This window comes from Electrona antarctica (assembly GCF_951216825.1).
Source record: "Electrona antarctica genome assembly, chromosome: 1".
NCBI classification, from domain to species: domain Eukaryota; kingdom Metazoa; phylum Chordata; class Actinopteri; order Myctophiformes; family Myctophidae; genus Electrona; species Electrona antarctica.
The window spans coordinates 12661800-12678268 of record NC_136806.1 but is presented as its reverse complement, the minus strand read 5'-3'; the positions used below and the strand labels follow the sequence as shown (position 1 = coordinate 12678268).

Genomic DNA, 16469 nt, shown 5'->3' with positions numbered 1-16469 from the left:
AGGACCACTTCACCACTTTTCAACCTATCTTCATATAATTGGTCCTCACTAATAATCATGTAGCAATCAAATAGCACCAGTTTTTTCTACTCAGTCTGTGTCTCATAGGATGGCTGTGGGCAGTTCAGAAACACAGGAGGGCTGTAGGCAGTTCAGAAACATAGGAGGGCTGTGGGCAGTTCAGAAACCAGTCTGTCTCATAGGAGGGCTGTGGGCAGTTCAGAAACCAGTCTGTGTCTCATAGGAGGGCTGTGGGTAGTTCAGAAACCAGCCTGTGTCTCATAGCAGGGCTGTGGGCAGTTCAGAAACCAGTCTGTGTCTCATAGGAGGGCTGTGGGCAGTTCAGAAACCCGTCCACCAGTGACATCATCGATGAGGAATCCAAGCTAACAGAAACTGCAATGGAAGCCATTGTTCTCACGATAATAAAAATCGAAATATATATATTTTTTTAAATATTAAACATCTGCCTAGCAGTAGTGAAAATAGCCGATCTACAAGCTAATAACGTGGCGCGAAGCGGCACGTTGTGAGCTTGTAGATCGGCTATTTTCAGAAAATATTTTCAGCTAATATTTTTCGGCTAATTTGTCTTTAGGGTCAAAGGCTAAAATGTTTGGGAACCACTGGTCTACATGCTGCACAGCGCTCAGTGGTAGAGGGTCGAGAACTCTTCTGAAACAGAAACCCACCTACTGCTCCATATGTTATGTTGCAATGCTAAAACATCACGGGTTCCAATATGGGCCATGCAGGAAGTTTGCTTGACTTCATGAGAAATGACCCCGTGGCCTCTGGCAAGCAGATCAACATCAAGCAGCTGGTACCCCTGACAGGCAATAAGAGGCACTTTCTCTTGGCTTGAACTTTTGCTGTGGAATATGCCCGCAGCCAAAAGAGTCTGAACGTGTTGTTTGCGAATTATATATTGCATACGGAACTAAATGGAAATGATTATTTTTTTTAGTCAGAGCAATAGTGCTAGATCATAAGTACACTGTAATTGCTGTAATAACATGATACTCTAATGAACATATTAAACACTGCATGGTTCAAAGGTCTTAGAAATATCTTCTATTCATCACAATCACCCAGTCATGGTAATGGCAGGGATAAGGTGCGACTTTAGCATTCTTTTCCCATGTGAAACACGCAGGGCATGTTTTACACAGACTTGTAAAATTGGGCAATTTGGTTGTTTACCCCAGTCAGTCAAGGTCCTTAACCATATGCAATGTAGGCATTTAAAGGGTAAATGTGGGGTTTTTCTGTGTTGTCCACATGGAAAACACCAGTACTGTACTGTCTGTGATTTCTGATTTTGAGTAAAACAAGTTGTTTCATGATGTAAAAAAAACATTTGACATCAAATTACTATATGATGCAGTTGAATCCTTGAAACAAATACCCATGTTTATATGATACATATAGATGCTTACATTTCTAAGGAGTAACCACATAGATGGGATATCTGTTATCTATTGTCTTTATATACGGTACTTTATTGTCCAATATTACTTTTGTTTGTGTGAGTGTGTGCGTGTGTGTGCGTGTGTGTGTGTGTGTGTGTGTGTGTGTGTGTGTGTGTGTGTGTGTGTGTGTTCATATATTGTTTCCATTTTATTATTATCCTGGCGACACATACTGTAATGTCCAATTGTTTGTCTTATTGCTTTCTGTATGTCTATTCTTGTTCATGAAAAATGAATACAATTTAAGTTGAAAAAAAATTACTATATTATGAGGTGCAGATAACTGACCGTTGCGTTTCTAGAGATGCACACACTGGGAAAAATAACTTACAGGGACTTTCCTTCAGTTTGTTTGTGTGACCAAATAGTGAAATAGTGAATAGCAAATTAAAGTGTGATTTCATTAGTTCCAATGTAATTTAACCTGACGTCTTTACAGAGAAGGGACGTCAGCATCATGCATGTATGCTCTCATGTGGGCATGAGACTGGCATCATGCCCTGTGGTATTCTGGGTGTCGCGGTGCTAAATAAACCTCCTCTGTCTTCCAAGAGCAGAGAGAGATCGAGGCTTCAAACATTCCACAGCTGGACTCAACATCCTTGCCCGACTTCCTCCTCCTAATAGCATCAGAGCCAGCCCTGCTCTATTTCCAGATTGTCCCCTTTGCTTTTTGCCAGCTAGCCTGCAGCGATACCATGTCCTCCCTGGTTAGGGGGCTGAGGCTGTAGCCACGGGAGAGTCCTCTTCCTCTCGCCAGGGGCGGGCCAGAGACCACCAGGGGGGTGAAGGAGGGTTTGGCCTCTCGCCCTTGGACCTACACATCTGTGAAAACATCATGGCTGACCGCCTCAAAGGGGCCCAGCCGCGGCCCTGGACATGGATATGGGGGGGGGGGGGGGGGAACTGTTGTCCTTGTGTGTACTGAGGGCCTCATGTTGCGGGCAGTGGTGGAAAGTAGCTAAGTACATTTACTTACATTGGGAGCTTGTAGATCTGCTATTTTCAAAAGATTTGCATTCAAAACATGAAATGGGACATTCCGCATGAGTACTTTTACTTTTGGTGCTTTAAGTACATTTTGATCCCTATACTCAAGTCCTACATTTTGAATTCCATAAACTTGTATCTCTTGTATCTCTATATTGCAGTATTGGTACTTTTACTTAAGTACAAAATGTGAGTACTTTTTCCACCACTGCTTGCGGGCCAGTGTGGAGAATTAAATAACATTTGCGGGACCTGTTGCATAGCGATTATCACTTCCTGTTTCTCAGTTTCCGAGAGAAACGGCTTTCAAAATAAGACTGGAGTGAATGGTGGCATTCTACGAGTACAGGACCACACGTAGACCGAACTGAGTGGTAGTACCAAACATGCTATTGAATCAATGGGTCCAAACGATTGTTTGTTGTTCTTATCTTAACGGGTCACTGAAGTAACAAGCATTATAAGGCCGAAGCTCTCCAGAGGTCTGTATATAGGCTAGCGCTATAGGGCATAGCAGTGGCTGCCATTTTGTGGTGTCACTGATAGACAAACCCATCTTTTTTTTTACCATTTCGACATGTAACGTGATTTCCGATATGCAACCTGTGAGGCTACATTATGTGTATTCATTGCCTAAGGTATGCTGCAACTGAGCCACGTTGAGGGGTTTAGTCCGAAGTGGTATTTACGGTCCCGTTCGGTGTTCGGCGGGGGTGTGGGGAGGGGGGGGCTGTCTAGTAGCAGGGGAGGGGTGGGAGGCCCGGGCTGTCAATCTCGCCTCAGGGCCCGTGGAACACTCTAACCGCCACTGGCACTCGGGTGGTGCAGTGGTAAAGTAGCCTATAGAGTCTTAGACAGTATGCATGTCCAGTGTCCACCACTCACTCACTCACTCACTCCAGAATGTTATTCTTGTGGACTTCACATAACTTACATGGAGGACTTTAAATATGTGGCCTAAATACAGCTAGGTTGAACTCTGCCAATTAACAAAATTAAGTGTGAGTGAGCGACTGGCCAAGATTTTGGGTATTGGAATTCAGCTTCGGGGTGCATCTAGTTTGGCATAGCCGAACACAATTAGCCTGTGATCGGGAGGGGGGAGGCTGATATTTGTCGCTGTACGTACTCCTAGGCTATGGGCTGGGTGGCGGGGCACATGGGGGTCATTGGGGAATGTTGAAGAGAAGGAGTAGTATGGAGAGTTGGAGACGCTATACCAAGGCCCCAGTGAGGCTCTCCAACGTTGAAGCACTGGGCCCTAGTGATAAGAGGAGGGACTGCAGGCGGACCCGTGGAGTTATGACGAGGAAACCCCGTGCAGCTGCGGGCTTTAACGTTGAGCGCGTTTGCACATCCGCATTTTGGGCACCAAATTTTGGTGCCCAAATCGAAAAAATGCGGAAGTAGACGGTTCTTCCGGGTGCTTCAAAACGCCACTGAGCAACTTTCACTGAAACGAATAGCGGGGGGGTGGGGCTATCGCTCCGGTTCAGTCTCTATCCTTTTAATACTCTATACGCTATACGCACCAGTGGGGGCTCGTCACCGGCAAGTGAGCCAGTATGGTGCAACAGGATACAAACATGCGTGGTTAGTACGTGACCGAATTGGCATAAAGACCCAATTGTGAGGAGAAAAAAAGGCAAGCATCTCTTAGTCAAGTATACGTGAAAGTATGAATAAAGATTTGAAAGATGTTAAAGTTTTGAGGAGAACAATGTGTGACACGCAGGTGTGAAATTGAGTATAGTCATAAAAAATAAAAATAAATGTGTGTGGAGAACATGCCACATGGCCAATACGCATGCTGATACAATTTACATGTCACAACGACAAGCTATGTGAAAGAGGCACAATGCTCAAACCAACATGGTATGGTACAGGCAGCGCATGCAGGGGATTTAAGCTTGAGAGCTCTGCGTCTGGACTTCAGCCAGGGTGTCCCAATCAACAAGCTGGAAGCGGGCCTGGCAATCCCCCAGAGGTCAATAAATAGCAGAAAAGCCTACAATGAGCTGGGGCATGGCTAAAGGTGCTACTTACATACTATTATACTGTATGTGTTGTACAGAAGACAAGTAAGACACGTCATCGAGGATTCTACTCTCTCTTACCTCTGGCACAAGAAGTAGCCCTCTGTTTAAGAGGTCACGTACAGTACGGAGATCATTTAAATCAATATTCCTGTAACATTGTGTGTGTGTGTGTGTGTGTGTGTGTGTGTGTGTGTGTGTGTGTGTGTGTGTGTGTGTGTGTGTGTGTGTGTGTGTGTGTGTGCGTGTGTGTGTCAGGGAGAGAGCGTGGGCGAGAGAGAGCGTGGTCGAGAGAGAGAGAGAGAGAGAGAGAGAGAGAGAGAGAGAGAGAGAGGAGAGCGAGAGAGAGAGAGAGAGGAAAGGAGAGCGAGAGAAAGGAGAGCGAGAAAGAGAGTTGTTTCTGCCTGCCCCGGTGTATGTAAAACAGCTGTATTTAATTTGGACTCTGTGGGTCGGTCAAAGAAAATTCCTTGCAGTTTTTCCTTCACTCCATGTACCTGCAATAGGAACCGTTTGCTTGCCCAGTCTCACGGAGTGGCTGGCAGTGGAAATTTCCATGGCAACACAAAGAAAGCCTGTACAGACCACAGATCACATTTTGTGTAAAGCGCTTTTGTGCCGAGCGCTAAACACTGTTATATACAGTAGCCTACTGTGATGGTTCATGCTTGATTTATGTACAGTCATACAGTGGTGCTGCTCACCCAAATCAGCAAGCTTGTAGATCTGACTTTTTTTTTTGGCGAGTGACAACGATCAACGCTGTGTGAAGAAGTGTACTGTGTTTGAAGCATCGTGTTATACTTTAGCTATTGAAAAATAGCAGATCTACAAGCTCGTAGCGCGGCACTAGCTTGTAGATCTGCTATTTTTGAAAAATTGTTGAACATGTGGGCTGTGGCGCAAATCTTTGAATATATATTCTTTCAGAGCGAACGTTTTTAACTCAAATCTTTGCTTCTGGGGGGGGGGGGGTGACACTGGAACAACACATTTTCAGATGGGGGTCGGTGGCCGAAATGCAGATATTTTTTGGGGGTCCTTGACATGAAAATGTTTGAGAACGACTGACATAGAAACATGGGTTTTTCAGAAAACAAAGACCTGCACACAGGCACAAGCTATTCAGTGGTCACACATGGACCAGCGGCCAGCTATACCGTACTCGACTGGCTTTTAAAAGGTGATTTATAAGGGATGTGCTTTATTTTTGTACGTGTGCCCTGAGAACGGAGACTGGAAAGAGAGGGCAGTGAGATTAGAACATCTATGCTGGAATTACGATGGAAATGTTTTGCCCTTCTCATATACTTTTGCCCCAAAGAAACATGCGTTTTAACAATGTGTTTCGTTTTTAGGGTTTTTTTTTTGTTTTTCTTTTCTTGTACTGCTACCAACATTTGTCTACAGAGGGATATGCTGTCCCATAAAGCTATAGTAATTACACGGTTTTGTAATTGCTTTAATCCGTCTCATGCTAAAATGATTACCAAACTGCTTCAGAGCAGACCAAAACACAATGCTACAGACAAACCAATGTGGGTCAAACTAAATGTACCAAGGAAGGCAATTGAATACTAAAAAGACATGTTTTGGTGAAAAAAGGATTTTTTTTTTCAACTCAGTCTGTCTCAGGGCTGTGGGCAGCTCAGAAACCCGTCCACCAGTGACATCATCGTTAGGCAGATTATTTTTTTAAACAATATATTTTTACAAAAATGTTTAGACTTATAGTATCGCGAGAACGATGGCTTCTGTTTTCAGGACTAGAAAGCCTGCAGTTTCTATTAGCTTGGATTCCCCATCGATGATGGCACTGGTGGACGGGTTTCTGAACTGCCCACAGCGCTCCTATGAGACACAGTATCACACAGTATCTTCATGATTATTATATGAAGATACTGTAGGTTGAAAAGTGGTGAAGTGGTCCTTTAAGACCACACTGACATTGTTGAATTTGAGTAGATAGAAGGGGCACCTCTATAAACTCCAAACTACAGTCCAGACAAATGCGTAACTGTAACCTCTCATTGGGCAGCATGATGTCCCATGGATGGTGTCAGTGTGGTGACTGGAACCTCTCATTGGGCAGCATGATGTCCCATGGATGGTGTCAGTGTGGTGACTGGAACCTCTCATTGGGCAGCATGATGTCCCATGGATGGTGTCAGTGTGGTGACTGGAACCTCTCATTGGGCAGCATGGTGCCCCATGGTGTCAGTGTGGTGACTGGAACCTCTCATTGGGCAGCATGGTGCCCCATGGTGTCAGTCTGGTGACTGGAACCTCTCATTGGGCAGCATGATGCCCCATGGATGGTGTCAGTGTGGTGACTGGAACCTCTCATTGGGCAGCATGGTGCCCCATGGATGGTGTCAGTGTGGTGCACTGCTCTGGGTCTGATACCCTGGCATTAACAGTCTCCCAATGGAATGTTAACAAGTAAACACTCACACAGGGGAAGTTATACCACTGAGACAAATTACTGGGCCATTAGTATCCTTGAACCGCTGAGCTAGCCCTACATGCCATGGCAGCACTTTTTTTCTTTCTTTTTTTTTCATTCTCTCGCTGCTAACAGGTTTATGACACTTTAAATTGAGTCCGGTCCACTGAGGCATCTGGACCTTGTTACGATGCAGCCAAATCAAAGGATGCACGCGAACATCTGATACATCACCCCATCGTGTACCAGGCACGAGAACAAACGTCTAAGATGTTGGATATGATCTGATCTCTCCTGCAATATTTCAACACAATGTTTTTTTCTTTTCTTTTTTTTTTAAATAAAGATTATACTTTTGTAAGACTCAATTTCCTTTTCATAATATAATAAAGGAGATCAGTGGGTTGCAGTCAGCAAACTGCATGTTAATGTTGTTTGCAGAAATATAACCGATGAACTGGATAACTGTACATCTGAATGGGATAATCCCCCGTCTTGGCCAGTGCTGTTGACAGAGCATATTAGCATCCTTTGAAAAGTCTGGCTACAGACCATAAAAGGGGTAAAAAGGAGGAACCCCATCAAGGAACAATCTTATGTGCATCCCACAAACCATTCATTCATTCATTCATTCGTTCGTTCATTCATTCATTCATTCATTCATTCATTCATTCGTTCGTTCGTTCGTTCGTTCGTTCGTTCGTTCGTTCGTTCGTTCGTTCGTTCGTTCGTTCGTTCGTTCGTTCGTTCGTTCGTTCGTTCGTTTTGTTTATTCTCGAAATTACACTGAGTAATCAAACTCATTTTCAGTGTTGTCAAGTAATAATGCTTTGTGTAACGGCCAGGATGACATGTCTATTTTTCAAACACAGTTCTTATATGAGGCGATCTAAAATCCCCCTATGGGGATTACAAATAAAAAGTACATGAACCCAAGGATTCTACTGATATTGACATCAGACTTCGGTGCTCTATGCATTAGCATTTCAAAACCACGGACAGCGCCGTAATTTCCGAGAAAAGAGCGGCTAATACAGAAGCTAATGGCTATGGAGAAACACAAGCAGTGCTGGCGAGACCTTAGCAAGCGTCCGGAGCGATTCCAAAAATATAACACAGCGAGGCTTTCTTATATCAAATATCAAATGCCTTAAGACGAGCCTACTCGCCATGAGCGCCCCACGTAATTACTTTATAGGACGGGTATAACTGTCAATAGCAACAAATGTGTTAAAGGCTTTTTACTTTCCTATACCTTAAATGGTAAATGGTAAATGGTGCATTTATATAGCGCCTTTATCCAAGGCGCTTTACATAGATTGTGCATTACATTCACCCATTCACACACACATTCATACACCGATGGCGGCGGAAACCATGCAAGGCACCAATCAGCACATCGGGAGCAATTAGGGGTTCAGTGTCTTGCTCAAGGACACTTCGACACTAACTCTGGGGGAGCCCGGGTTCGAACTGGCAACCTTGTGGTTACCATCCAGCCACTCTACCCCTGAGCCACCGTCGCCCGTCTTAATTGGTCTAGTCTTTTTTTGACATAGTTCAGTCAGAGCTCATGTAAAGGCGGACATTAGCATGTTTATGGACTCATGTGAGACGTTCATCAGGTGCACGAGGAGCTAATAGCTTCACAATGGGATGGAAATCATGTAATGAAAGATGAGTAGTTCTTGGAACCTTCATTGAGAGCCTGGTTCTGACAGTGATAAATCTGTTGAAGGATTCGTGAGAGGGGAAAAAGCATGGAATGTAGTGGTAACTTACAGACCAAATGGAGCTATAGAGCTTTACGGCACACTTGTTATCTGAGCAGTCAGCTGTTTCTTTGAGGTTCAGGAAGTGCTAAAAGGTACAAACAAAGCCCTAAATACTAGAGAGTACAGTATAAAGGGTCTATTAAAAAGGGAGTTAAGATCCAGGGAATAGGTTTACGGTGGACCTGGTCTGGTTTTGACATCTCATCTGCGTTTGGTTAAAGGAAGACACACTATGACAAATAGGTCTCTTATCTTTATCTTGAGAGATGAGCTGGAAAGCTGTGACTGTGCCTCATTAACAAGGCTGGTCAACTGTTATATGCCATGCCACGCCAGGCTCACTCTGCCATGGCATATGGCATGGTAGAGAGAGCCTATTTCACCCACGCAATTCTGGGTATCGAAACTTGAATAGGTGAAGCAATGCATTATTGAAGCAATGCAATAACCCTGGCAATGGCAGAAAGAGAAATTAAAGCACCACATTATCAGCTTTCCTGGGTTATTTCAGATAACCCAGGACCTCAGTGTGTGAAGCCATCTCTCAGACAAACACACACAACCCCACTCTTTAGCTGCCACAAGATTTAGGGCAGAAAAGCACATACCGCTGACCGTGTTACAGAATACTACAACTGATCCAGCTCCAAGGTGGTCTTGGCAGGAGACCTTTTTAGTTAATTATGAATTAATATTCCCAGGACAAGCTGTAAAATTTGGACTCAAAAAGCACCTGTATCTGCATGATTAAAAAGGAATGTTCTCTCCCTCTCCCTCTTATATGTGCACACATACATCCACATACACATGCACACAAAACAAACCATTGACATAATAATCTATATTTAATTAGTTAATCCACAGTTTGCTAATAATTCGGACAGCACAACACTCTAAACACCTTGTTTTAAGACAGGACTCAAGCCCTTGCTTGAAGTAGAGAAAGACTATTCTGGCTTTTTTTCTGGAGACCTCGGCTACCAAGGGACTAATGAATACAACTGTGCCATGGTTAAACTTTACACTACATGGTCATGGCTTAGGCTAGTACACGTCAAACCTAAGAATCCATTATCCAGCAAATGAATGCACACTTCAGTCCAACACTGGTGTAATAGCTGGAATCCATTTTTCTTTAGGGGCCAAGAAGCACAATGGTGAGTCAGCATTTGAGAACGGTTGTGCATTGAATTCCAAGGGGTCTAGTATGCACACAGTGTTCCTATACTAAAAGGAACTGTACGTGCAGCGCTTTGCAATGCCAACTTTAACAGTATGTGCACCTGGAACCGTATATCTCCAACGTTCTATGCAGGACATTTTCAATAAGAAAAAAGCTGTCCTTTGGGACAGAGCATTCTCGATTACCATCATTCACATGCATGTACTCTGAACAACAACATGGAGGCAATAAAGTAATTTTATTGGCCTGTGTAGAGAGCAAGTGAGACCCCCTGGCTCCTTCTGCTCGTGTTCCAGTGCTGGCATTTCAGAATGAGGTAATCTCAAGTAAAGTAGGCCCATGAGAACCCTCGTCAGAAAGCACAAGAGAGGGAGAGATAAGAAAGAGAAAGAAAGAAAGAAAGAAAGAAAGATAATTAATATGCCATTCACACATTTTTGGAAAGAGTCCAAGTTGAAGCACTCTTGGAGTCCTATATAAAAGGACCCAGTCCTTTTTTTCCCCTCTACGATCGAACATTCCGTGAAAATAGCCGATCCACAAGCTCACAAAGCATTGCAACGTGACGCGGTGTGAGTTTGTATATCGGCTATTTCTGCCGAATGTTCACCCCCTCCCAGAATAGGGACGCCAGGTTTCATGTGGTTAAAAACCAAGGGGCCAGTGAGGCTATTCAACGTTGAAGCTCTGGGCCCTAGTGGTAGGAGGAGGGACTACAGGCGGACCCGTGGAGCTGGGCTTTAACATTGAGCGCTCAGTTGCACTTCCGCATTTGACCACCAAAATGTGGTGGTCAAATGCGGAAGTAGACGTTCTGAGACGGTACTTCCGGCAGTCTTCCGGGTGCTTCAAAACGCCACTGAGCAACTTCCACTGACATGAATAGCTGGGGGGGGGGGCGGAGCTTCGTGCCAGTTCAGTCTCTATCCTTTTATATACTCTATGTTAAAAACACAGGGCACAGGCAGAACAAAATTACACAATGGACATGGACTTATGTCACAAATCCTCTCTGAGATTCTGAGGAGAAGTCTTTGATGTATAATCTATGAAGATATGTCTGTACATACTGTATTTGTGTAATAAATATAACCAAGTGATGACATCAGATACCAGGTTTCCACACACTGGCCCTGAAGACAAAGTGCACAATTTGGGCAACTAGTAGTGTATTGATTTAACATTCAATCTACTTATACACAGTAATGATCTGTGATTCTGCTTCTGATTGATCACACAAGAAAACTTGTCCATTAAACCATTTAGACATGAGGACGATTCTTAATGTCTTCTAAAACAACACAGTTTTCTGAAAAACCCATGTCGTTCTCAAACATTTTCATGTCAAGGATCCCCAAAAATATATAATTGGCTGCCGACCCCCATCTGAAAATATGTTGTTCCAGTGACCACCCAGAAGCAAATTTAAGATTTGAGTTAAAAACGCTCGCTCTGAAAGAATATATTCAAAGATTTGCGCCACATTTTCACGATTAAAAAGAAATAGCAGATCTACAAGCTCATAGCGCGGCACTCGGTGCCGCGCTATGAGCTTGTAGGTCTGCTGTTTTTTGTATAGCTAAAGTATAACACAATGCTTAAAACACCAAAAGGGGTTCCCGCCCAAAATGGGTTAATCAATAAGAACAGTAACAAAACATACCCAGCCATTATTTGTCCTGGGTGAAGGACATGTATAACCTGACTTCGCCAGATGGGGCAGCAGAGAGTACACAGGGTGAAGGACATGTACTGTACATTGTAGTGGGAAAAAGACAGAGAGGGTGATCAGTGATGGAATGTAACCAAGTACATTTAAGTACTGTACTTACAGTAAGTACAATTGTGATTGTATATTTTTATACGTTACAGAGATATTTCCAATTTTCATCTTGAAGAGTCATTCAAATGTGGCACAAATCTTTGAATATATATTCTTTCAGATTACAACATATTTTCAGAGGGGGTCGGCGGCCAAATACATACCATTTTTGGGGTTCCTTATTGACATGAACTAGTTTGAGAACCACTGACATAGAGAGATAGGATTTTCAGAAAACTGTCATGATTTAGAAGACATTTGTAGAATCTGGTCTCAGGTCTAAATGGGTTTGCTGTGGATGGGATGGTGGGGTAGAACAATTCATAGACAATTAAGAAGACACTGCAGTGTATCTGGGTGCAAAGGAACCAAAACACAGACTGGAAAACAGCTACCAGCAATCACAGCATACCATCAAGGACGAGGACATGGCAGCAGCACCTGCCATGTCCACAGCCAATTCCTTCCTCACACACTCCTTCAGGAATTCCCAGAGACCATCTTTTGTTCGCTGAAGCAGGTCCTCGTTGATGGTAATGTTAATCTATGATCTGATCTGTGTATCAATATTTATCACAACATGATTTAGATCAAAATGCTAAATCCACAGCACTCTCATTTTAGTTAAAATACCAAAATGAGTACATGAGTTTTCTTTTTTTTTATTATTATTATAAATAAAGCCTGCAGGCAATACTGTTTATGCATCTGCATACATAACAAAATGCCCTTAAAAGGTGCACATCAATTTGAGATACCGTATATAGGCCAACAGTTCAGAGAACTATTATTGAATGATATTATACAGTATAGCTAAATTAGTACAACTAAAATACAAAAACGAAAGAAAGAAAGAAAGAAAGAAAGAAAGAAAGAAAGAAAGAAAGAAAGAAAGAACAAGCCAAACCTAAGTTTTCTAAACAATTAAAAAGTGCAAAAGTACAGCATTAGTTAGAAAAGCACACGGTAAAGAGTGAGACATCTGCAATGGCTGCATGTGTGAGACTGTGGTCTTTTATCACTCTCAGACTGTAAACCATCTTTCCCAGTTCACAACTGAATAGCAATTTAAATGATGATGGTGCTGTGTCTGAGGTTCGACCCTGAAGCGGAGACAATTCCAGGACTTAAGCCGTTCAGGACGAGAACCCCTTTTGGTACTTTAGCAGATCTACAAGCTCGTAGCACGGCACCAAGTGCCGCGCTACGAGCTTGTAGTTGTGCTATTTTTTTTTTAAATCAGGAAAATGTGGCACAAATTTTCAGAGCGAACATTTTTAACTCAAATCTTTGGGGGGGGGGGGGGGGGGGGGGCTAAATACAGATAATTCTGGGGGTCCTTGACATGAAAAAGGTTGAGCACCACTGACATATAAACATAAGTTTTTCAGAAAACTTTTAGGATTTAGAAGACATTTTTTTTAGAATCAGCCTCAGTCCTAAATGGGTTAAGATTCTTTCCAGAATGAATTGCCTATGTGTTAACTGTGTCTTGGAAGACACCCAAAAATAAAACTCAGCAACATCAAACAAAAAGACCCGACTCCCTAATCCCCAGCCCACCACAACAACATGAACCCAAATACGCTCAAACATGTTGTATCGTGTGGGTTAAAAAAAAAAAGCATTTCATTACGTACTCATGCAAACCCAAAACCACTGCCTGGGTATACTGTTCTATGCAAAGCAGTTGAGTTGTATACGAGGGCTCCGTTACTCCGCAAACCATCTGTGCTGTTGGGTTTAGTGTGGCCGGGCCTGCTGGGTGGCCCACCATCATGGCAGATAGATACTGAATCAGCAACACTCAACGCCGCGCTCCTTGACAGTACAGTATGGACCTGGCGAGTCTGTACAGAATGGACTAGCTGCTTGCTTGCGGTACTCCTATCGAATCATGCGAAGCAGCTATTTTCAAGCTTCATCACCCAACGAAAACCAGTGAAACCACAATGTGGAACCAGCTTGTCTGCCCAGCCAAGTGTGGCCTTAGCTATGATTAGCGGAAAAAAGATGCTGGGGCCACTGAGAAGGTGGGATGCAACTGCCTGGTAAAGGCCATTGTGGTTGTTTTGTGGACCACATCTATAACTAGGAAGTGGGTTATATAATATTGTATTATTGACTAAAATGTTCCTTCTATGTAGTATTTATTTGCCACATTCAAATGATCTTGATGGAAATACATTTCCTTTGCACCACACACAGAATTCAACTGCATGCTGTTTCTACTAGAGACATAACAGTTGGTTTAGGTATGCTCAAACAGACAGTGAGAGAGCACACATTTTCCCCTGCAGCAGATGTGCAGATGTGAAAACACAAACAAATGCCTCACTTGAAACTTACATTTTAAAACACTGGAGGGCTGAGTCACTGGAAAAATCTAATGTGGTAACTTCTTCTCACAACTTGTGGTGCAATTTTTGAACATCTCCCTGAAAAAAGTGAGGACAACCTAAGCAAAAATAATATGGAGGGGTGCAATGGTTTGTGGCCAATATAATCACAGACAAAGCAACAAACACGCCGAGCCCCTGTCTTGGCCCAGCCTGAAACGGGGATGGTGCTCCAACTTAGAAGTGAACAAAGAAAAATACACATCTTTCATTTTTGCCTTCTGTCTCTTTTCAAGGACAGGAAGCCTTGAGGTTGACTTTGGCCGTTGCCAGAGCCAAAATACTTTCATTAATATATCAGACTGAAGTTGAGGCACATGCCACAGTTCTCGTGCCTGCCTGTCTTCTATCCTTTATAGGGAGGGCTGGAAGAAAATGGAGTCAGACTACTCCACCACTAGTGTGTGTGTTGTTCTTGCAACCCAGCCAAAGCCTGCTGTGAAGGAGAGGCTCACCGAACATCCATCATGTGAGGGAAAGTCATCCTATCGGGTGACATTTTGTTGCAGGGGTGTCGTTATGGTTGGCCAACGTGTCCCTTGGGGACCCGTGGCCAGAACCAGAAATTCAGAAGTATATGGTGAGACACTTAGCCCAATCTCAAACCAATAATGACCATACTTGTATATAATCAGTGACTGACAGCCCTGAGAAACCCGACTGTAACTTGGAGTCGTGATATGTTAAGTTAGCATATCAGTGGAGCCCGCCGTCCCCTATACACTAAATGCCCGCCTGGCTGGCTGCAACCTTTTCCCCCCCACAATAATAAGTGCTTGTTGGCCAGATGGAATGGCGACGTATAACAATGACAGCTTGTTGGCCAGATGGAATGGCGACGTATAACAATGACAGCTTGGAACCCCATGGTGATCTCTGAGTGTGATAAGATTGAACTCCTTGCATAACATTCACGTGCAATACTTGAGAACACTCAGCACTGACCTGCACTCAACCTCCAACAAAACACCCCTCCTACATCCACACATGTCTCTGTATACTGTCTGGTAACATGTGCTGCCAAAGAGCCATGCTTTATACTTAATCTGCATCTGCACTTCAGTTTTTTTTTATCAGTGGCCTTTAAGTCAAGGGTTAAACAAAGGGGTGATCTTAAGAGCAGGGGCCCATTGGGTCGACCCGCGGTTGACCCGTGCTTCAGGCATGGCCCCCAACAGGACACAGTGATTTGTGCTCTGTCTGGGGAAGAATTCCTGTCTGCTTGTCATTGGTCAAGCACGGACTGACCCACTGTTCGTCTCACCAATCGCGGGTCAGTGTGCCACGAGAGACCAACTTTAACAGATCAGGGTATAGTTTAGGAATAAATAAAAAACAACACCCTGGGGATGTGTTGTTTTCACTTTCTTTGTCTGTCCTTTTAATACGCTGTTGTTTTCTGCATGGCAGTACTTCGGCGTCGCTGGCTTAGCTTTTCTTTTTTTACTCCTTTCAAGTTTCCTATAACTCTTCTCCTCCCACTCTCACTCTACTCTTTTTTTTTTATTGAAAACACGAGCCAGTAATCTTACATCGGGACAACAGAACTCAGACTGCGTGCATGCACACCCTGGGGGGGAGAGTAATAAGCAGGAATTCAGAAAACATTCTTCTCTGGTAATAAAGTCCATGTAAATTAAAACCACTCGCTGTTTCACACCCCCCCCCCCCCCCCCCCCTAGATACCCACACCCACCCTCCCCCAATAAGAAAACAACACAACAACAGAAAAGCATTCCAGGAATAGGCATTGAGAAATGTTCTAAACTAAATCAACTCGTTAATAACGCCCACTTGCTATTTAAAACAACGATGGGGTGTCCATCACTTGACTCTCATTCATAAAAACCACACGATAAAATAAACCTCAAGTCTATTTTAGGTATCGGTTTAAAGAAATAAAAAAAACCTAGCAAGGAGACACGTACATATGACCTCCCCTATGGTTGTTCTTAATCCCCCCCCCCCCTCCACACACACACACACACACACACACACACACACACACACACACACACACACACACACACACACACACACACACACACACACACACACACACACACACACACACACACACACACACACACACACACACACACACACACACACACACACACACACACACACACACAACATGTACATTGTAAAGTACAAGACACCGTCACATCCCCATTGTCTAAATTCAAAACAGGCACTGGGAATTGGGTACAGTATTTCTCCTGTTCTGGTATGGTTTTTAGCCTCTCTCATAATGAGTTAAAACAGTTGTAATATCCTGGCCCGAACAAGAACAAAAAAAGATCCACTTGAAGTTGTATTTTGAAGGGGCCACTTTTTCCTTTT

General features: G+C 43.5%; 1 protein-coding gene across 3 annotated transcripts in view; it reads right to left on the bottom strand.

Annotated features, from left to right (window-relative positions):
* Nucleotides 1-16469, bottom strand: part of LOC306932691 (collectin-12-like) — a 56263-nt gene that overhangs the window by 15260 nt on the left and 24534 nt on the right. The gene's annotated exons all lie outside the window — the stretch shown is intronic.